This window comes from Pongo pygmaeus, chromosome 11 (genome assembly GCF_028885625.2).
Source record: "Pongo pygmaeus isolate AG05252 chromosome 11, NHGRI_mPonPyg2-v2.0_pri, whole genome shotgun sequence".
NCBI lineage: Eukaryota > Metazoa > Chordata > Mammalia > Primates > Hominidae > Pongo > Pongo pygmaeus.
In genome coordinates this window covers 25,583,556-25,607,411 of record NC_072384.2, presented here as the reverse complement: position 1 = coordinate 25,607,411, position 23,856 = coordinate 25,583,556, and the positions used below count along the sequence as shown (strand labels likewise).

General features: G+C 39.3%; 1 protein-coding gene across 13 annotated transcripts in view; it reads left to right on the top strand.

Moving 5' to 3' along the window:
• Positions 1-23,856, top strand: part of CFAP221 (cilia and flagella associated protein 221) — a 114,413-nt gene that overhangs the window by 19,446 nt on the left and 71,111 nt on the right. Inside the window, exon 1 of one of the 13 annotated variants that reach the window (XM_054478766.2) lies at positions 1,823-1,839. The exons of 11 other annotated variants lie outside the window; for them this stretch is intronic. The gene's annotated coding sequence lies outside the window, so the exon portion shown is untranslated. Of the gene's footprint in view, positions 1-1,822; positions 1,840-17,597; positions 17,605-23,856 lie in introns of those variants that run through there. One more of the 13 variants, XM_054478767.1, reaches the window with a different exon arrangement.

Genomic DNA, 23,856 nt, shown 5'->3' with positions numbered 1-23,856 from the left:
GGGATGAGGTGATTGGAGAGGGTGGAGGGGTTGGGGGCATTCAAGCAAAACCCCAAGACTGAGGCTTATCAAACCTCATATACCCATCCATTAACCAATCTGTTTTTGAGACGAAGGCAAAGACAACAGAATCTCACTATAGGAGCCAATGCTCAGATTCTCTCCTTTTTTTGGGAAAATGGTGAATGATTCCAATGTAATTTAAGGAATGTCTTGTTCTTTCAGTAAATACTAAATGTCTACTACCAGGCATAGTGCTGTCTGTCCCTAGATGGATATTGAGCTGTTAGATATTGATATATAGTTGCCCTTCAATATCCATAGAGGATTGATTGGTTCCAGGACCCCCCACAGGGTCCATGGATGCTCTAGTCCCTTATGTCAAATGGCATAGAGTGGGCTTGGTGGCTCACACTTGTAATCCCAACACTGTAGGAGGCCGAGGCAGAGGATGGCTTGAGCCCAGGACTTTGAGACCAGCCTGAACAACAAAAAAGACCCCATCTCTACAAAATAAAAATTTAGAAGTTAGCCAGGTATGGTGGTGTGTGCCTGTAGTCCCAGCTACTTGGGAGGCTGAGGCAGGAGGATTACTAGAGCCCAGGAGTTTGAGGCTGCAATGGGCTGTGATCACACCACTACACTCCAGCCTGGGCGACAGAGTGAGATCCTGTCTCTAAAAAATAAAATGGCATAGTATTTACATATAACCTATGCACATTCTCCTGTATACTTCAAATCATCTCTAGATTACTTATAATGCTAATACAATGTAAACACTATGTAAATAGTTGTCATACTGTATAGTTTAGGGAATAATGACAAGGAAAAAAGTCTATACATGTTCAGTACAGAGATAGCCATCCATTGCTTTTTCATATATTTTTGATCTGTGGTTGGTTAAATCCATGGATATGGAACCCTCAAATGCAGAGGGCCGAGTGTATAATGGCCATGCCAGTTGTTAAAATATTTAAATACTTCTGTACTGGTTGGAAAATATATACTGTCCTGAGTCCCCTATCCCTCCACCCCACCTGGACCCTCCCCTGCCCCCACCTGCTTCCTCCCCATTGATTCAGCAACTAAAGGGTTAATACCTAGCAATTTAGGAGTGGAGGAGGACATCTGCAGGACCTGGCTCCAGCTTTATACAGTATTCTCTCTGATTGATTGCTGTCTGTGAAGTGCTGATGGGTTGATATTTTGAATATCACTCATGGTGAAAAGAAGACTAAATAAAGGCTCCAGTTCTGGAGGCCTCAGAGTCTAATGGGGATAGGACCATGTCATCAATTACTCACTCCAGTTGCTAAGTACAACTCATACAGGAGGTGACAGCTGGGTTATCCTCCAAGGATGCCATGGGCTGGGGACAAGAGGATGGCACCGCAGGCAGAGAAAGAGCCTCTGCAAAGGCGTGATGGCAGCGAAGAGCATGGACTCCATCTTGCAGGTGATGAATGGCCACTGGGAGATTTTAATCCACTCAGTATCTGGTAAATGCTAGATCCCTCTAGATATAGGGCTAGCAGGTGGATAAAGACTGTGGGCTTCAGCAGGCTTATGGAGGGGAAAGCAAGGCCTAAAGAGCCTGCAGGCAGCACTGAGCAGGGGACTGTAAGCTGCTGATGACCGGGTGGATCAAGTTAGAAATTGCAGCCACAGAACCCTTTTAGTGATGGTGGAGGCTTATGGACCGTGCATATGAGCTTTGAGGCCCTTCTTTTTCAGTACAACCTGCTGTCCTTGAGTGGAACTCCAAAGTTTAGATCTGGAACAATTTCCTTGGTTCAGCTGATGTATGGCCCTCTTCTCTGCCCGCTCCAGAGTGAGACAGTAAGCTTCTCCCTCACTCTCTCTGCTTACTTTTGTTTTTAAAAAGCTCTTTAAAAATTGTAAAATAAATAATACATATAAAAGAATCTATAATAATTTGCACAGTTTAAATAATAATAATAACAATGAATACTGGTTTTAAGGCATGAAATATGACCATTACCTTTGCAATCACTCTTCTGAATCTTGTAATAACCATTCCCTGGGTTTACTTTAGTAGTTTTGATGCATACACATGCACCCCTAAATCATACATTGTTTAGCTTTGCCAGTTTTTTATCTTTACATAAATGGAATCCTACTGTGTAAGTTCTTTTGTAACCTGCGTTTTTCATTCAACATTATGTTTTTGTGGTTCAGCCACATTATTATACACAGTTGTAGCTCACTGCTATATACTGTCCACTGTATGAATTCACCACAGTTTTTTATCCACTCTACTGCTGATGGACTGATGAGTAGTTCCCACTATTTTGTTTTGTTTTGTTTTTGCTATGCTGAACATTGCTGGTATATATCCTTGTAAAGTACATGGCTCCTGGACACATGTTCTAGAGCTTCTCCAGGGTATATACCTAAATGGGGAATTGCAGGTCACAGCACAGTTTGGGTTACTATGTAATGACTGTCTGTTTTCTAAAATGGTTGTAGGCCTCTACACACCCACCTGCAGTGTGTGAGGATTTCTGTTTCTCCTACATTGTTGCTAACAATGGGAATTATCAGACTTCTGCATTTTTGGTGACTTTTACATTCTTAGCCCCGTGCTCTTCCATTCTCTATTTATTTTTCCCAAAAAATTCTGCAAGAACTCCACCACGGTACCTCCTCCTTCCCGCTCACCAACCCTTCCTGTGTTCACTCACTCCTCCTCAGTATTAAATGGTCTGTACAGGGACCCCAAGAGTTTAAAAAGGTGAATCCTTTTTGAGAACAGATATTTCCTTTGAGTGGGCAAATACAGCAATTTTTATCAAAGTTGAAGTGGCAGAAAACAACTAACTCCCTAGTTCATTAATTCTTTTTTATTTTCTTCTTTTTTCCCCTCCATAAATTACTTTTTGTTTGGATCATAAGCCAGGCTTATGAGTTGAGAACAATGATTTATAAAACTGGTGAAAATAATATGCCTAATAATGCAGACATCATCCTTGGGCTCTTAAAATGAAAATCTACTAACCTCCCTAGAGGCTGTTCCCAAGCTACTTTGTATATAACACCCTTCATTTGTAACCAGAATGAAAATTTCAGCTAAACAGTTTATTTAACTGTGTTATTGTATATAATGATGTGATATTTTAAAAAAACCTTTCAAAAGATAAGCATGCTGCTGTTTTCCTCCAGACATTCTTGCAGCAGGCATAGCCTTCCAAGATTTCATGCCCTTAACGTAATGGTTTATAATCAACTTTTAACTACTCAAACTGTCCTATGCTACCTTCAATCCAAAATGTGTGGTAGCAGGACAGGGGGTGACTACTGGAAAATGTTTTCAGCTAAAGTGTTTTCTGTTAATCCTGGGCTACCCTGGGGTTGAAGGTATCATTTGGGTGGGCTCTTTATTCAGTATTCATTCAGTCAGTCAGTTAACAAACCTTTATTGAATGCCTGCCACGTGCCAGGCACTGTGTTAGGTTCTGAGGATGCAGAGATGATCAAGACCTGGTACCATGATTAGATAGACAGTTTCCATTCCTAATTCAGTGTATGCTGAGAAGGGATGACCTGGCTTGGTTGAGGTGAGTTGGGGGCAGGTAGGATCCGAGGAGCTCAGGCAACACTTGCAGGAGGAGAACATGCCTGAGCTGAGTTTGGAAATTTGACTAGAAATGAGCCAGCAAAAGTAGGGTGTGGAGTAGAAAAGAAGAGGGGGTGTTCCAGGAATCATCATCTGTAGAAAATTTTAAAACAATCAAGTCTACTAAAAATGAGTCAGCTTTTGCATATTACCATGCACTAACAATTCTGAATATTGCCAATGATAAAATACTCCTCCTGCAAGGGTGGACTTGCTCCCAGCCACCGCCTCTGATGCATGAGAAGCTATCACCTTAAATGCCAATCTCGCCTGTGGTCTCCAAGCTTGCCACTCTCATTTTTGTTCGTGTCACAGCACTTTGTTTCCTGTGAGACCCATCAAGCCATCCTACTCTGTGCTGACTGCGGTCCAGCTTTGTTCCTTCTCTGCCTTAGCATGAGCACCCCCCAGCCCCTACAGACATGAGCACCCTCAACATGGCTCCATTCCTTTCTACAGGGACAGCTTGTCATTGGATTATGGGCCTAGAAATGTGCACCTCTGAGTGCTGCCTCTTGGCACATGTCCCAGCTACCTGGAGGCTTCTGAGCCCTACCTTACCAGTCTTTCCAACCTGCACACCCTACTCAGAGGCAACTCCTGGGTCGGTGCCTCTTTTGGCTTAACCATCTACTTGTCATGGTGTCTTTCAGAGATGGGACCTCTGACTGTGCTTGCAGGGTTTTTTTTTTTCCTACTAAGTTTTAGATTTTATTTTTATTGTATTGTATCAAAATATATGTAGCATAAAATTTACCATCTTAGCCATTTTTATGACTATTTATCTTACCATAATAGGGCCTGGAGATTTTTGAAGACTTTATATTCTTATAGCAGTTTTTAATTCATAGCAAAATTGAAAGGAATGTACAGAGATTTCCCATCTCTCCCTGCGCCATGCATGCAGAGCTTCTTATCAACAACCCCCACCCAAGTGCCATATTTGTTACAATCAATGAACCTACATTGACACATCATTATCACCCAAAGTCCATAGTTTAGGGTTCAGTCTTGGTGCTGTATAGCCTATGAGTCTGGACAAATGTGTGGCATGTGTCCACCATTGTAGTATCATACAGAGTATTTTCACTGCTCTAAAAATCCCATGCTTCTCCTATTCATTCCTCCCCCAACACCCACAACCCCTGGCAACCACTGTTTTATTTTTATTGTCAGCATAGTTTTTCAGAATGTCATATAGTTGGAATCATATAGTATTTAGTCTTTTTCTGATTGGATGCTTTCACTTAAAATATGCATTTAAGGTTCCTCCATATCTTTTCAGGGCTTGGTAGCTGATTTATTTTCAGTGCTGTATAATATTCCATAGTCTAGATGTACTACAGTTTATTTATTCATCCACCTACTGAGTGGCATCTTGGCAGCTTCTAAGTTTTGGTAATTATGAATAAAACTGCATTAAACATCCATGTGCAGATTTTTGTGTGGATGTAAGTTTTCAATTCCTTTGGATAGATACCAAAGAACATGATTATTGGATTGTATGGTAAGAATATGTTTAGTTTTAAAAGAAACTACCAAACTATCTTCCAAAGTGTCTACAGTGATCTACTCAGATGATTTCTTTTAATTGGTGCAGTTAGACTACTGATGTTCACAGTGATTATTGATATAGTTCTATTAATATCTACCATATTTATTAGTTTTGCATTTGTTGCCCTTGTACTTTGGTTCTCTTTTTATCTTCCACTATTAATCTTCCTGTGGTTTTAACCATGTATTTTATGTGATTCCATTTTCTCTCTTTTCTTTTAGCATATCAGTTATATTTCTTTGTTTCCTTTTTTTAGTGGTTGCCCTAGAGTTTGCAAAATGTATTTACAACTAATCCAAGCCACTTTCAAATAACACTGTACTGCTTCACAGATAGTTTGAGTACCTTAAGATAGCAAAATAATCCTAATTTCTCCCTCTCCTCTCATATATAATTGCTGTCACTCATTTCAGTTATATATAAGTATACATTAGTGTTATGTATACACATGTCTGTGACTATTTGAACATATAAGATATATACATAAGAACACATAATTGAAGTCATTGTTGCTATTATCCTGAACAAACTGTTAGCTGTAAGATCAATTAAAAATAAAAAATAAAAGTTTTAATTTTACCTTCATTTTTTCCTTCTTCAATGTTCTTCCTTTATTTTTATTTTTGTTTTAAGTTCTGGGATACATGTGCAGGATGTACAGGTTTGTTACATAGGTAAATGTGTGCCATGGTGGTTTGCTGCACCTATCAACCCATCACCTAGGTATTAAGCCCAGCATGCATTAGCTATTTTTCCTAATGCTCTCCCTCCCCGTGCCCCACACCTCCCGACAGGCCCCAGTGTGTGTTGTTCCCCTCCCTGTGTCCGTGTGTTTTCGTTGTTCAGTTCCCACTTATATGTGAGAACATGTGGTGTTTGATTTTCTGTTCCTGTGTTAGTTTGCTGAGGATAATGGCTTCCAGATCCATCCATGTTCCTGCAAAGGACATTATTTTATTCCTTTTTATGGCTGGATAGTATTCCATGAGGTATATGTACCACACTGTCTTTATCTAGCCTATCATTGATGGGTATTTGGGTTGATTCCATGTCTTTGTTATTGTGAATAGTGCTGCAACGATTGTTCTTTCTTTATGTAAGTTCAAGTTTTGACCCATATTATATTAATTTTCTCTAAAGAACTTCTTTTAACGTTTCTCGCAAGCCAGGTCCACTGGCAACAAATTCCCTTGGTCATTTTTGTCTGAGAAAGTTTTTATTTCCCCTTCACTTTTGAAGGATAATTTCACAGGGCACAGAATTCTGAGCCGGTGGTTTTTTTCCTCTCAAAACTTTAAATATTTCACTCCACTCTCTTCTTGCTTCCATGGTTTCTGAGGATAAGTCTGATGTAGTTCTTATCTTTGTTTCTCTATAGGGAAAGTTTTTTTTTTCCCCTCTGACTTCTTTCAATTTATTTATTTATTTATTTTTGAGATGGAGTCTCGCTCTGTCGCCCAGGCTGGAGTGCAGTGGCACAATCTTGGCTCATTGCAACCTCTGCCTCCTGAGTTCACACCATTCTCCTGCCTCAGGGACTACAGGCACCCACCACCACACCCAGCTAATTTTTTGTATTTTTAGTAGAGACGGGGTTTCACCATGTGAGCCAGGATGGCCTTGATCTCCTGACTTCATGATCCACCCGCCTCAGCCTCCCAAAGTGCTGGGATTACAGGTGTGAGCCATCGCACTCGGCCTTCTTTCAATATTTTTTTCTCTCTCTGGTTCTCTCTAGTTTGAACACAGTATGCCTAAGTGTAGGGTTTTTTGCCTTTTTTTTTTTCTTTTGCATTTATCCTCTGTGGTTCGATGTCTGACATTCATTTATGGAAATTATTAGTCATTGTTTTAAATATTTCTTCTATTTTTTTTCTTTCTTCTCCATCTGGCATTCCCATTACATGTATATTATACCTTTTGTAGTTGTCCCACAGTTTTTGGATATTCTGTTTTTGTTTTTGTTTTTCAGTCTTTTTTCCTCTTTATTTTTCTGTTTTAGAAGTTTCTATTGATATATCCTCAAACTCAGAGATTCTTTCCTTAGCTGTGTCCAACCTGCTAATAAGCCTATCAAAGGCATTCTTCATTTCTGTTATTATGTTTTTGATCACTAGAATTTCTTTTTGGTTCTTCTTTAGGATTTCCGTCTCTCTGCTTACACTTCCCATTTGTTCTTGCATGCTGTCTACTTATCCATAGAGCCCTTAGCGTATTAATTATAGTTGTTTTAAATTCCCTGTCTGATAATTTTAGCATTTCTGCCATTTCTGGTTCTGATGCTTCCTTTGTCTCTTCAAACTGTTTTTTGCCTTTTAGTATGTCTTGTAATTTTTCCTTGATAGCCAGACATCATGTACTGGGTAAAAGAAACTGCTGTAAGCAGACTTTTGTGATGTGTTGGTAAAGTCACAGCAGGAGGGTATTCTACAATCCCATGATTAAGTCTCGGTCTTAATCCCATGATTAAGCCTGTGCCTCTGGACTGTGAACTTCACAAGTACTTCTTAGTTGTCCCCCACCCGCTTAGGTGAGACAGAATGGCTAGTGGGCTGGAGCTAAGTCTTTTCATTCTCCCATGTAAAGACTAGAGCTAGCTAGAACTGGGTATTTCTCTTTCTGATTTCACAGCATGAACAAAGACACACTTATACTTTCAAAAAAAATCTTATTCAGGTATAATTCACATATTATAAAATTTGCTAATTTAAAACGTACAATTCACTCTTTTTTAATATATGCAACTATCACCACATGCAAGTTTAGAACATTTTTATAACCCCACCAAAAAAACCCATACCGACTACCCATATCCCACTCTCAAACTTTCCAGCCTCAGCCAAACCCGATTTTACTTTCCGTCTCTATAAATTTGCCTGTTCTGGACATTTTATATAAATGGAACCATACAACATGAGGTCTAGTGTGACTGATTTCTTTCACTTTGCAATCATGTTTTCAAAGGCCATCAACATGTAGTTTATCCAACTCAAATCACTATTTCATTCTTTTTCATTGCTGAATAATATTTCATTTAATGGATATAACACATTTATCCATTCATCAGTTGATAAACATATGGGTTGTTTCTACTTTGGGGCAATTATGAATAATGGTGCTATGAACATTTGTGTATATTTTTTTATGAGGATACATATTTTCATTTCTCTAGGTAAATACCTAGAAGTGGAATTGTTAGGTCGTATGGTAAATCTATGTTTAATATTTTAAGAACTGCCAGACTGTTTCACAAAGTGGCTGTACCGTTTACATTCCCACCAGCAATGTATGAAGTTCCAGTAGCACTTACACCGTTAAATTAGTATAATAACCACTTTTTTTTTTTTTTTTTTGAGCTGGAGTTTCACTCTTGTCGCCCAGGCTAGAGTGCAGTGGTGCAATCTTGGCTCACTCAACCTCCACCTCCCGGGTTCAAGTAATTGTCTTGCCTCAGTCTCCCAAGTAGCTGGGACTACAGGTGCACGACACCACACCCAACTAATTTTTGTATTTTTAGTAGAGACGGGGTTTCGCCATGTTGGTCAGTCTGGTCTCAAATTCCTGACCTCAGGTGATCCACCCACCTCGACCTCCCAGAGTGCTGGGATTACAGGAACGAGCCACCGCGCCTGGCCAACAACCACTTTTTTTTTTCAAGCTTTTTTTCTTGAGACAGAGTTTCACTCTGTCACCCAGGCTAGAGGGCAGTGTCAGGATCTCGGCTCACTGCAACCTCTGCCTCCCAGGCTCAAACAATCCTCCCACCTCAGCCTCCTGAGTAGCTTGGACCACAGACGTGCACCACCACACCTAGCTAACTTTTTTGTGTTTTTTGGTGGAGATGGGATTTCACCATGTTGGCCAGGCTGGTCTTGAACTCCTGAGCTCAAGAGATCTACCTGTCTCGGCCTCCCAAAGTGCTGGGATTACAGGTGTGAGCCACCACACCCAGCCTCACAACTACTTTCACAGCTAAAAAAGAAATACTGTACATGATGAGACAGCACAAAGCTGATGGGAGACCATAAATTCAGCAAAAGGTGAATTCAGAAGGGTATGTTTTCCCTTTCACATAGAATCAACTGGGACAGAATTGTCAGAGGTTGTAGGATTTGTGTTTAATACCACTAATTCTGCTTTCTTACTTTGGGATTGCCCCTTACTTTGGGGCTGCTTTTGCAGTCTGGGGAGAGCCTCTCTTAGGGTAGGATGAGACCTCAGCACATTTTCCCCAAGGTTCTGAAGTGGGCTGGTATATATTCGTCAGATGCATTTTCAGTGGCTGGATTTGATGGTTGTAAATTTTCCTTACAGAGATAAAATTCTATGTGGGCACTTGCCAGCCACCTATAAACAACTTTGGTGGCTTAAGATCTGGTAAAATGTATTTTGACAGCTTCTGTAAATAACAGAAAGTTGCATTCCAGTTTCTGTCCAACATTTCCAAGTCAAACACAGCATCTGTGGGGTACAGAGGACTTTCAGTTCTCTTTCCCTTCTGTAGGTTGAAACTGTGCTTTATAACTAGATACCCTAACCATTATGGCTGGTTAAAATTTGTAATCATTCAATATCTTAAAGAGTATTATAGATAAAATACAATCTCAATCTTCCTATAATAAGTAAATATGGATATGCTTATATTAGATACAGAAATTTTATATTTTTCCATTCCCATGGTTCTAAAAAGATTCATGTTAATTCATCATGCTCTGTAGTTTACCCAACAGCGTCTTCCCGGTACCAGATAACTAGTTGAAACTTGGAGCAGGTCCAGTTGGTTGACCAGTTGCTCTCCCATCAACTCATTTTCCTTGCACCAAGCTGACTTTAACCAATTGGTTAGCGTGCTCTAGACAAACCTGCCTGAAACTCACCTGGGGAAGTGATGACAAATCCAGGAGAGGATCCACTGTGGATCTGGTGGCTGAAGATCTGGTAAAATGATGCCATGGGCAAGGCCGCCATGGGCTCCTGCAGCAAGTGGACCATGTACTCATCTCAAGGCTGTAGAGGCTCTGTAGCCTGCAGGGCCACATTAACAACATTCACAGAAGAGGCTCCTGGTGACCCCATTCCAAAGCCAGGATACTTTAGCTTCTTGAACTTTTATGTCATGAGTTCAGAAATTTACGGAAGGATGCTTTTCCTTATTTAGTGAATCTCATGGCTCCTTTTAGAAAGCATGGGAACAACCAAGGTCAGAATATGATGTTTGAGTGTAACCAAATTCTCCTACTGCCCCTGGAGCTTAAAGCATCTGGGCCACATGGGAATGTGCATTCTTAAGCTAGTGCTAAGAAGGAAGATTGATGGTGAGAGTTTGCCCCCACATAGACAGCCACCAGTCTTGCATTGTGTCAATAAGGAGTCTCTAGGAGAGAGGGCTGAGAACCAGCTGTAACTGGGTTAAAATGCAGATATCAGGAGAAGACGATCAAATTGATGTTCACAAGTGTTTTTTGAAGCCCTCCCTACTCGAAGAGAAAAAATTCACTTTTTTCAGCTTGTCAAGGGAAACACTGCTTACTTATATGAGGGACTCATTTTATATGCCCCAAGCTTGAAGTTGATGGAAAGGAGCAGCAGCATTTTATGAAAGCATCTGACCAGGGTGACTTGAGCTCACGACATAGTCGTTCTTTACTTTCACCCCTATTTGGGTGTCGAATCCACAGTGAGCTTTTACTGCAAATTGATATTTGCATAAAACAATTCTTGTCATTTAACAACAGCCTAGCTGGGTGCACCTGTAGTCTCAGCTACTCAGGAGGCTGAGGCAGGAGGATCGCTTGAGCCCAGGAGTTCGAGGATATAGTGAGCTCTGATGGTGCCACTGCACTCCAGCCTGGGCAACAGAGCGAGACCTCATCACTAAAAAGTAAAGAATTTTTAAAAAGCCTAAATGTTTATTATAGGAAAAATTCTTCCATACATTGTTGTGTAAAACTTCTTTAATTTAATATACCTTTGCTGACCTAATATCAGTCTAGTTACTCATCTTGACCCAGTCTCTTTTATGAATTTTAGCAAGAAAAGAAAATCATCCAACCTCTAAACTATAGGGATCTGTAATGCAATAATAAAAGGGCATACATATTTCTTCCTTTCATTTACCGAAGTGGGCGCCACCTTGATATAGTCAACAAAGGGAACTTTCAGTGGAAGACTTGGGTTATTCTTTTCAAAATTTTCTCACAAAATGTTAAATTCTAGACTTGTGGTTCCTAGAGAAAGCAAATGATAGACTGAAAAACCTAAGATGAAGAAAGCCAGTGTTGACCTTATAAAAGCCTACCTTGAAAATGGTAATACTCTGCTCTCCTCCCCTAGACTTTGTGCAAATGGGTCAATTGGTTTGCATGAGGCCAAGGGGTGGAGGGGTACAAATTTGGGAACAACATCTAGAGCAGATGATTGTATGTACCAGGGGCAGTGGTTACAGGTGGAACCTTTTTCTTGTTTAGGGTTTTCTGTGTGATCTGTATAAATTCTTGGAATGATTCATTACATTCAACAGCATGTACACATTGTGGCTTCTGTGAAACTACCAAGCTAGTATCAGTACTGAGAAGTAAGAAACTTTAAACTACTATTAGAAAAAGTGTTCATGGATGAATTCCCACAAATATTTAAGAAAATAACATAGGGAATTTCAGAGTCTGCGCCACAGTACATTCCTGGGAGGAGCAAAGGTGACAGTTGTGGATGGTTTTTGGCCCTGGAGAGACACCCCTACATTGAGAGTGCTTTCTGGGTTCTCTTCCTCCTTGCCTGGTTAATACAGCTGTCAAACCTGACACCTGAACACTGCACAAGTAGCCACCTTTGGCCACTGCTTCTGCTGCAGCAGCCCAGGTTTGTAGTATCTGCACACACATGCATGCACACACACACACACTCGCATACATGCACTTTTAATGTAGTTTCTAGCATGTGATTATGTAATGCTTGTCAAAATATTTAGAATAGAGTAACTACCAACCCATTCACTGAACCGTGACTATAATTTCTTAAATAATTTTTTTAATTAAATCTGCCCCAAATTTCTCACCCCAGATTCTTATATACTGCAATTTCAAAACCACAAGTATTTGAATTTAAGTTGCTTTGTTTTTTAAAAATGGATTTCTTACTCCAGCACCAAGTGAGCTTCTTGTTTTAATTATTGCTGGTGGGTAAGGTATTGGGACCAGTAAACTGGCAGCTGGGGATCCTGCTGGCTGTTTCAGGCCAAACGTTATTATGGGTCATTTAGCTCTGAGGAAGTGTGGTTTGAAGATGGTCAGTGTGTGGTTTCTTCTGCTGCCTACTCTAAGAGAAAAGGCTAGCAGCAGTTTTTAGTGTGTCCTCTTATCTTTCCCCAATAAATGCTATAGTTTTCTCAACAAAAAAAGAAATTAGTCTGCAGGATGCTTTTCATGTCCCTTCACATCCATCTTAGCTGCCTCCCTCCCCTCAACCATGGCTTTTGCTCCTGATGCCAGCTTGCCCTGTTCTCGGGCCCCAGCCACAGGCCCTGCACCCACCTCCAGTCGGCCCTCCTGAATCTCCTTCCTCACTTCACCTTCCTCCATGTAATCTGCAACTGTGGTGAGGTGCAAAGAGCTATTGTCAAATGTGTTAATTTTATTAATATTTTCATCTTAAGTGCAGTTAATATTTAATTTTTTAATTGGTATTTTATACTGTACAATTTCACTCATATGAAGTATTTAGAGTAGTCAAATTCACAGAGACAGAAAATAAAATGGTGGTTGCCTGGGGCTGTGGGGAAGCAGAATGGGGAGTTGGTGTTTAATGAATATAGCATTTCAGTTTTGCAGGATGAAAAAGTTTTGTGGGCAGACGGTGGTAATAGTTTCACAATAGCATGGCTGTACTTAATGCCACTGAATGGTACACTTAAAATGGTTAAAATAGTACATTTTATATTATGTATATTTTACCACATTTGTTTTAAAAACCTGTGTTTTTGAAATATGAATAGGGTACATATGATCTCTGCAGATGACAGATATCATGTCATCTGGTCACCTCTAACTTGTTCTGAATTCAGTTCCCATCCAGCTTCCAGAGAAATGCCTTCACTTCCTTTACCAAGTATGAAGAGGCGGCCTTATTTAATTCAGGTTGTTCCCTAGTGTCTTCAGAATTCTTCCTTTTCTTAAACTGCTGGGACAGAGGTGAAGGTGGAGGGGTGGGAGCAGCTTTACCAGTAGGTGGGACTAAGTCAGGTTGAAGAGGGAACTGAACTAAGGGATAGGAAGTCAAAGGTCAGGCCAGGAGAGAAACCATCAAGCCCCCTTGACTCTTCCATTCCACACACTTTTTTATTTAACCTTAAACTAAAGTTTTATTTGGGAATTTTAACTTCATTTCTTTTCCTTCAACTTTTATTTTAGGTTCAGGGATACATGCACATATTTGTTACATAGGTAAACCCGTTTCACAGGGGTTTATTATACAGATCATTTCATTACCCAGGTACTATGCCTAGTACCTAATAGCCAGTAGTTGTTTTTTCTGCCCCTCTCCCTCCTCTCACCCTCCACACTCCGGTAGGCCCCAGGGTGTGTTGTTCACCTCTATGTGTTCATGTGTTCTCATCATTCAGCTCTCACTTATAAGTGAAAACATGCAGTATTTGGTTTTCTGTTTCTGCATTAGTTTGCTATTTGATTCCCTTTACCTCTAATATTGGTCTAAGTTTAATCTAAAATGAGGGTGATGTTTAATTCTCTAGATGTAAAAAATAAGTAAATGCTTGTTACTTAAACGTTTCTTTATGTAAATTTGTGTTTATCTTTATTTGATTATATCATTAAAGTTTGTGGACTACCGTACTTCTGGTCTGAGGCTCCAATCCCAGTGAGATTGATTGTGTCTTTGAAAACAAGATAAGCAACACAGGAAAGTTCAAAAGAACATAAATTATCTTAGATAAAAGAGCATTATTTGAAAGTTGAAACCTATTTTACCCTCAGCTCTTTATAGCTCTTCAAATTGTTGCCTGTTTCTTTGGGGATTAGGGTTTAATCGAACAGCTAATATTGTGCCTTATTTCCTTCTGTTTTTGTTGATCACATTCTGAATATAGCAATTTGTATCTAAAGCTTAAATGAAAGCAACTGGCGAGTTCCCTTTCTTCCTTCTCTCTATGTGTATGCCGGTCCTTGAGAGGAGGTTGGTAACATTTTATAAAAGGTCTTGGCATTTGCCTCAGCTCCAGCTGCTATAGCAAATTCCCATAGACTGGAAGGCTTAAAGAACAGACATTTCTCACATATCTAGACTGAGAATTGTGAGATCAGGGGCCAGCATGGCTGAGCTCTGGTGGGTGCCCTCTTCCAGCTTTCCTCACATGGGGTGGAAAGTCCCTTCCTCTTCCTAAAAGGACACTAATCCCATCAGAGGGTGCCACCCTCATGACCTCATCTAAACCAAATCACCTTCCTAAGTCCCCACCTCCATCATAGGAATTGGGGCTTCCACATATGAATTTTGAGGAGACACAAACAGTCCATAACGGGATGTTATACTCCTTTTTTGATGGTTGCTTATTAGAAGAAATGCCCTCTAAAAAGCTTAACAAACAAGGCACAGAGGGATCAGTTTCAAAGAGAGTAGCAGGAGGGAAGGGGACTGCAATGTAAACAACTCAATGCCAGAAGCTTTTCTGTAATATTAGAGACCTACGAGAGGGGCTGTAGTACAGCAGGTAAGAGCTCAGATTCTAGAGACCTGGCTTGAAAACTCCACTTCACCATTTATTAACCATGTGACCTTGGACCTCTCTATAGATCAGTTTATGTATCTATAAAATGAGGATAATAATAGTACTTACCTCATAGGGTTGTTAAGAGAGTTAGATGACATATAAGCACAACAGCTGGTACATATTAAGAGATAGTACCAAAACAAAGACTTTAAGATTGCCAAATTAAGATGGCAGCCAGAAATGGGGTAAGATAATCATTCGTTGAAGGAGAAATGAAGCAGAAAAGAGAATGTTCTTTGGTTTCCTTTTTCTGTATAAAAACCACCCTGAAGGTAGTAGCTTAATTATATTATAACAACAGTCATTTATTTTGCTCATGGATCTACAACTTGGGCATGGCCTGATGGGGAGTGCTCCTCTCTGCTTCATGCACAGCTGGCTAGGGCTGCTCAACTGGGAGCTGAAAGACCCACTCTCAAGATGGTCCACTCAAATACTGGCTATTATCTGGGAGCTCAGATGGCCTGAGGGCTGGAAGTCTGGTTCTGTCCTGGTAGGTCTCTCCACAGGCTATTTGGGCTTCCTTACAACATGGTGACAAGGCTCTAGAATGAGCATCCCAAGAGAAATGGAAGATACCAGTTGTTTAGGCCTTGGCCTTAAGAAACAGTTACAGCATCATTTCCACTGTATTCTATTAGTTAAGTAGTCCTAGAGCCCAGAATCAAGGAAGAACACATAGACTCCACCTCTAAGTGGAAAGAGTGTTGAAGAGTTTGCAGACTTATTTGAAACCTGCCACATCAGGTAACCCCAAAGCTTGCCCAGGCCCTGGATTATTTTGTGAGTGTTCTGTACCTTCGGAGGGGAAAGAATGGCACATGATATATCATTGTTGTCCACATCCTTTGATCTATGAATGATTCTCATATCAATGAGCAGTTGACAATGGAAAAGTCTTACTAAATTGACTTAACCCTAAAATGAGATCACTGGGCCTATTAACTCCAAGCTTCACTTGATACCACCACATGTTATTTTCTATGTTATAGCTTACCTTATCCATACATCTCTATGTGAAGGCTTTGTTTTATCTTGATGTTTCCCTCAAATTTCATACAAGTATAATAACTAATGGTTAATTTATTGTGCCCTGTGAATCTAGTCATCGTGGAAAAAGTTAGCATTTGTCATGCTTGTTGTCAGTTAACCTTTTTTTTCCAGAAAAGAAGCCAAATCCTATTATGGCAAACTGGCCTGTTCACTCTCCTCTCTAGATATCGGGATTTTTTAGTTAGAGTATATTTTTAATTAGACAGTGTATTTGATTTTGTGTTAAAGTAAGTTCAAGATCATTTGTTCTAGAGAAAGGACAAGAAAGAAATTTGAATTTCTATTAAGTCATTTTATTGTATTTACTTTCTGTAAGGCAAATTTTCCTCTCTTCTAATAGGCATAAAATTTCCACATGATTGTAATATAAAAGTCTACTATTTAAAAGGTTTGAGTTCAATTTTATTCAAATAAGGGATAATTATTTTAAAGTACTTAATATATTTTTATGTATAGCCTTAGCATAATTGATAAAATGTTTAAATAATAAGGTAACAGGGATAAAAGTTGTAGTTACTTCCAAAAGCACTAACATGTTCTTGCCTTAATATTTTAGTTGCCTGATTCCTATAAGTTACAGAAGAGCTCTAATTCAGTATCCTATTCACTTCTGAGAAATAACAGGCATGAGATATATATATATATATATTTCTTCATTATATATCAGATTTAATGGTATTTAACAAAGAGAATTTAGTTTAAAATGTAAAATTCCACTCAGACTCTAATAGGATTCTGTCTCTTTAAATATGAAAAACTTCTAAATAAACTTCATATTAGCCAAAATTCCTTTTGACTTAAATTCATCTGGACTGTCTTTGATTTATGATTATGGTGGCCATGCAAACTAATTTGACATGCATAATATGCACAGCAGTAGTGAAAGCAAAAGTTCAGCAATTCCACTGAAAACTGTACTACTTGCACTGCTATATCAGCTTCTGAATTATGGTACTTGGAATTTTGTGCCCTTAAGGAACTGTTTGTTTTTCCACACTGGCTAATGCATCAGGAACTTGGCTTCAAATAATTATTATTAAACAAATACTCTGACACCTTTTCTGTGGGACTTATCAGAGCTGTGAAATTAATTGAAAATTGAGTATATGTAACAAATGGGAAAAGCCCCAGGAGTTTTTGTTTGTTTCAATTCAGGAAAATGCAAACATGCAGCTTTTAGCAGAGGAGCCCTGAGTATCAGACTTTGCTTTGCTGGACAGCTTTGAGCAGACCCCTGGGTTACTGACCTAGGGCAGCACAGCCTGTGTGGCTATGTGAGTCCACTGGCTTCATCTTCAAAGACCATATTTGGGCCGTTTAACACTTCACATTGCACATTACCCAAGGCCTACTTAGGTTCTGAGGGGCAGAAATACCTCACACGCATGTGTAACTAACTTGTAATGTTAGTTTTATCTACCCAGCGCTGGTAGAATAGCTGACACTCAGTGGGGCCTGAGCACCTATTAGCATGAATTGCCTTACCTTCATATATTCTGTTTTTCAGAATTAGGAAACATATCACAGAGTGAAGATTGACTGCATACCTCTAACAGAGCCTGATTTAAGACAGGATTTGTGAGTTTGGTAGACAATCCTATGAAGTTTTCATTTTACCGTTGACTGAAGACCATACTCTGTACGGTGACCCTTAGTCAGAATTTTTATCAGAAACCTCGGGCCCCTGAACATGAGTATATAAAGTCTGATGCAGGCCTGTACCCTATTGGGGATCTCATGTGCTCACAGTACAGCTACGTTCCTCTCAAAGAGACGTCATAGCTAAGGAACAATGTTTTAAAAACAAATACCAGTGCAAATTAATTAGAAACAGGGCACTGCCTGACATTAGGAACTCTGCGTTCAGAGTGTAGATCTCTCAAAAGTACGTTTAGAGACATCTGGTCAAGATGAAGCAGTGTGCTCACATTGCAATGAACCTTTTTTGTGTAAAATTACTAGTTAGTGACAAACAAAATATAAAAAGAGACCTCCAAAAAGACACACTCAGGCTCAGAAACAAGCTGAACAACTCCATAGAGCAGGAACAGCATAGAAATGCTGAGTAGTTTGCAGGGTGGAGCCACAGGCTTGCAGGCTCCAGATTTTGAAGCAGTCAGGCAGTGTTGGAGACCACTCCATGGGGTAAAGGAGACCGCAAGTGTCTCACTGATTCAGGGGATCCACATCTGGCCTGCAGCGAGGAGAAGAGGTAAGCTGCCCCATCTTTGCACTGCCCACGAAAGGAAGCTGGAAACCTTCTGCTGACCTGTTGCCTGGGCCTGGGGCCTTGTCCCTGGTTGTGGACAGAGGACAGTGTAAAGGACAGTACTAACCAGCTTGTGGTGCAGAGGTGAGCCATGTTACCTGCTGGCCCAGTGACTGAGTTCACTGTAGCACTAAAATAGCTGGCTGGCAGGAGCCCCAATATGCAATTATAAAATTGAATATAGATTAAATCCTTTTACTCAAAATGAGCCTGCAAATCCAAATTCCAAAATACACGAATAAATCTTGTGCTAAGAAAGCCAAAACCCAACAATCAGAATATAATTGAGTGAAATGAATTATTAAAAACAGTTTAATAAAACTTTAAAATAGATGCATTTAGGATTCTCAATGAGATGATTGAGGCAAACTTCCATTTTAAAATATCAAGAAATTTTGAAACAAAAATAGGTGGAAATTTTTTTAAAGATCAGATACATAAAAAGAACCAATTAGAAATCTTAAAAATTCAAAATATAGACACCAAAAACTTAAATCTCAATAGACTGAATAAACTCTACACTGGACATAGTTGAAGAAAAGACTAATAGATTGGAAGATAGTAATAATACAGGAATTCACCCAGTATAGAGTTCATAGAGGTTACATTTTACTTGAAGGGAAATCAGGGGGTATGGAAGCTAGACTGAAAAGCTCCAAGATATATGTGTCTAATAAATTAGAGTTCTGTCAGGAGAGAGTGGAGGGAATGGTACAGAATAATACCAAGCTTTTCAGTGTTAAAGATAATTATGAAGATTTGATAAGTGCATTCAAATATTAATATCTGGCAGGATAAAGATAAATTTCTACCTAGACACATAAGAGTCAAGCTGCAGAGCATCAAGAATAAAGAGAAATCTTGCCTGTAATTCCAGCACTCTGGGAGGCCAAGGCAGGAGAATCACTTGAACCCAGGAGTTTGAGACCAGCCTGGGCAACAAAGTGAGATCCCATCTCTATAAAAAATAAATAAATAAATAAGAAAAAAAAAGGAAACTTTAAAAAGCTGCCAGAGAGAAAAGAGTGATAATCTACAAAAAAATGACAACAGTTCTTCATCAGCAACAAACAATTAAGGAAAGATGTGGAGTAAATATTTTCAAAATGCGAAGGGAAAATAAACAATCAACCTAAAATTTTTCCCAAGGAAGAAAATAAAAAATAAGTTTATTTACATAAGAATTTCCCACACACAATACTCACTAAAAGAAAATTTAAAAGGCATATGCCAGCAAGAAGAAAAACATATCCAGAAAGTAGCCATGGGAATCAAAGGAGAATGGCAAACACCAAAATTAATTACATATGTTGGTAAATTTAATTAATTAACCATTTTTAAAAGTCAGTACTTTTTGTTGTTTAAGCGAAAACTACAACTCAACATATACAAGCATATACAAGATGGAGGGGTAAGAAAGAGTCTTCAATAGGCAGGTAGGGCTAACCACACTGTATTTGGGAGGATAGAAATACTAGGTATGTTTAGACTTTGTTGGGAATTTTCAATAAGTAAGACATATCTTTTTTTTTTTTTGACAGGGCCTGTGCTCTGTCACCCAGGCTGGAGTGCAGTGATGCAATCTTGGCTCACTAGAACCTCCATGTTCCAGGCTCCAGCCATCAGCCCATCTCAGCCTCCTGAGCAGCTGGGACTACAGGCACACGCAACTGTACCCAGCTAATTTTTGTATTTTTTTTGTAGAGATGGGGTTTTGCTACATTGCCCAGGCTGGTCTTGAAGTCCTAGCTCAAGTGGTCTGCCCGCCTCGGCCTCCCAAAGTGCTTGGATTACAGGCATGAGCCACAGCACCCAGCTGTCAATAAGACATATCTTTTAAAAATTTAGAGTAATAATTAAAATTATAGAAATGCAGTCTATAGCTGCCAAGTCATAGGAGGAAAAAAAGTAGAAATATAAAAGCAGTCAGTCCATCAAGAGGCAAAAGAACAAAAATGAAGCAAAGATGTTTTTTAGAAAACACAAAACAAGGTGGTAGAAATAAGTTCAAATATGTCTATTATTAATTGTGACAAATGAAAACAGATTAAACTCACCTATTAAAAGGAAAAGATTATCCTACCTGCTAAACATTTTTTAATCCAGCTATATCCTGCTTTCTGGAGACACACCTAAAATAAAACTTTTCAGGAAGCTTGAAAATGAAGGAATGGAAGAGGTATGTATACCAAGCAAATTTTAACAAAAAGAAAACTCATTAAGTGGAAAAAAAAGCTTAGAAATAGAAGAAAATTTCCTTGACCTGATAAAAGCTATCACAAACTTTCTAGAAACATCATTCTTAGTGGTAAAAAATTAAAGTATTTCCAATAAAGTCAAAATAAGAAAAAGATGCTCTCTTCACTTCCATTCAGTATTATACTAGAAGTCATCAATGCAATGATCAGAAAAAAATATATGAGTTATAAGAGTTGGGAAAGTAAGTAAGAAATAGTTTCTTTTTTTTTTTTTTTTTTTTTTTTTAGATTTTATGACTCACACTGGGATTATAGGCACAAGCCACTGTGCCTGGCCTAGACTGTATAATTTTCTACGTAGAAAATCTAAGGAAATCTACAGATAAACTTTTACAACCCATAAAAGACTTTAGCAGGGTTTTAAATCAAAATCCAAAAGTAGCATTGCAATACACTAGTAATAATGAATTATAAAAGACAAACATTCCATTCACTATGACACAGAAGCTATAAGTTACCTGGTGCTATGATCTGAATGTTTGTTTCCCCCTCAAAATGTATGTGTTTAAATCTAACCCCCAAGGTGATATATTAGGAGGTGGGGCCTTTGGGAGGTGATGAGGCCATGAGGGCAAAGCCCTCATGAACAGGATTAGTGTCCTTATAAAAGAGATCTGGATAGCTTCGTAGCCCCTTCCATTATGCAAAGATAGAGTAAAAAGATGGTCATCTATGAACCAGGAAGTGGGCCTGCACCAGACACCAAATCTGCCAGCACCTTGATCTTGGACTTCCCAGCCTCCAGAACTGTGAGGAATAAATTTCTGTTGTTCATAAGCCACCCAGTCTGTGGTATTCTATGACAGCAACCCAAACATACCAAAACACCTAGGGAAAAACTTAACCAAAATGTATAAGCTCGTTATGGAGACACATAAAATTTGATTGAAGACATAAAATTAAACCTTAATAAATTAGAGACATACCATGTTTATAGTTTAGAACAGATTTCAATTTTCTCCAAAACAATGATTGATAAAACTGACTACCTTAAAATTAAAAATTTATGTCCAACAAAAAACACCATAAATAAATCAAAAAATAAACTATGGCTTGGAAAAGATACTTGCAATGCATATAATTAACTAAATTAATATTAGAATTTACAAATGAGGCCAGTCATGGCAGCTCATGCATGTAATCCCAGCACTTTGGGAGGCCAAGGCAAGAGGATCACTTGAGCCCAGGGGTTCGAGACAAGCCTGGGCAACATAGTGGGAACTCATCTCTACAAAAAATTTTAAAACGAGCTAGGTATGGTGATGCACAGCTGTGGTCCCAGCTACTCAGGAGACTGAGGTGGGAGGATCACTTCAGCCCAGAACATCAAGGCTGCAGTGAGCTATGATTATGCCACTGCACCCCAGACTGGGTGACAAAGTGAGACTCTGTCTCAAAAAAAAAAAAAAGAATTTACAAATGACTAAGAGGACAAAACCAATGAATAGAGAAATGGGCAAAGGATATGCACAGGCAAGTCACAGGAGAGGGAACCCAAATGAATACACAGGAATAGAAACTCAACCTCAAAAGAATGAGAATGAAAGTGAAATGAGATGCCATTTCACCTCCATCAGGTTGACAGAAGTTAAAATGCCTGAGAATCCTAAATGTTGGTAAGCAACAGAAACTCTCCTATTCTGCTAGTAAAAGTGTAAATTGGTAAAGGGCTTTGAAAAAAATTTTAGTCCTATCTAGTAAATTTAACATTTTTACTTTGCTACTAACCAGAAGTCCCATTTGGGGTTATTCCTAAAGTAGCTCTACTGCAGGTGCATATGGAGTCATGCAGTAGGATCTTCACTGCCACATTGCAATAGTGAAAAAATGCAAACAACCTAAATACCCATCAACAGGAGAGTGGCTGAATAAAGTGTGATATAATTATATAACGGAATACTCTTCACTCGTTAAAATGAATGAACAGACCTTTACATATATCCGTGGATAAATCTCAAAAACATAGTCTGAGCAAAAATAGCAAGTTTCAGAGCAATATTGTTAAAAAACAAACAACATACTATATATTTTATACATACCACATATTTTTATGCATACATATGTAAGTAGTAATATTACTAGAATGCATGAGAATGGTAGAACAGTGAATACAGGGTAGGGGTCACTTATAAAATTTGATTGAGGACATAAAATTAAACCTGAATAAATTAGAGACATGCCATGTTCATAGTTTGGAACAGATTTCAATTTTCTCCAAAATAAAGGTTGATAAACCTGACTATCTTAAAGCAGGGAGGAAGAGGAGAGAACTGGGGAAGGAGCTACAGGGAGCTTCAACTCTTTTGTAATGTTTTATTTCTTTAAAAACATAATGCTGATATACCCAAAGCAAAAGATTTGTTAGAGCTCAGTAGTAGATAAAGGGGTCGTTATTTTATTGTTCTTTACATTTTTCTTTATATTTGAAATATTTCACAGATTTTTTAAAGATAATGAATTTTAAAGCCAAATAAAAATGTTTTGGGCATAATTTTAAAAGCCACATGTGAGTTATGTCATATCCCCAAAATTGCTACTGAAAAAAGGGTTATTTCGCTTCACACCAACAAATATTTGTTGAGCCTTTGGTCCATGTGACACTCTGGGATACACTGGGACCCAAATGGACTTGGTCTCTGCCTTCGTAGGACTCTGAATCTCTAGGGAAGACAGACACTGGGCAGGTAGGGAAGCCTGTCATTATTGGAGAAGTCCACAGACAGATGGGTTCGGATGGGTCCTGCCCAGACGGTAGAGCCCAGCTGGTCTGGCAGCTCTGCTCAAACCAGATTACAACTGTGTTCTGGGAGTATGAACTGGAAAATGAGGGGATGGGCTGTTGGCAGGGAGACCAGAAGCTAAAAGGATAAGAGGTTGGGCCAGCCTTGAGGCAGGAGGGCTGTGATGGGGTGAGGGCTCAGAAGGTATGGGGTAGAGAAGAGATGTACAGAGTCGAAGATGAAGCTGGCTGATGGCTTAAGGAGAAGGGAGGGGGTGCAAAAAAATCAGGAATGCAGGGAGTGGCTGGGTCACTTGAAAGGAGGCACTTGACTTCCTACTGCTGCAAGGGGATCTGATAACCTTCCCCCAGCACTGCATAGGACATAGAATTACCCTGGAGAGCTCTGCTCCCCCAGGCAGTCAACTCTGGCTGACTTGGATTGCCCTGATTGAAGGAGAGGACATTATGGGAAGCGTGGGGCACTCCAAGAAATGCCACCGCTGCCACAGCTCCTGGGGTGCTGTAAGAAACAGCTTCAAGCTAGCTTAGAGGTCCGCCTTGTCTTGGGGTGACAGACCATT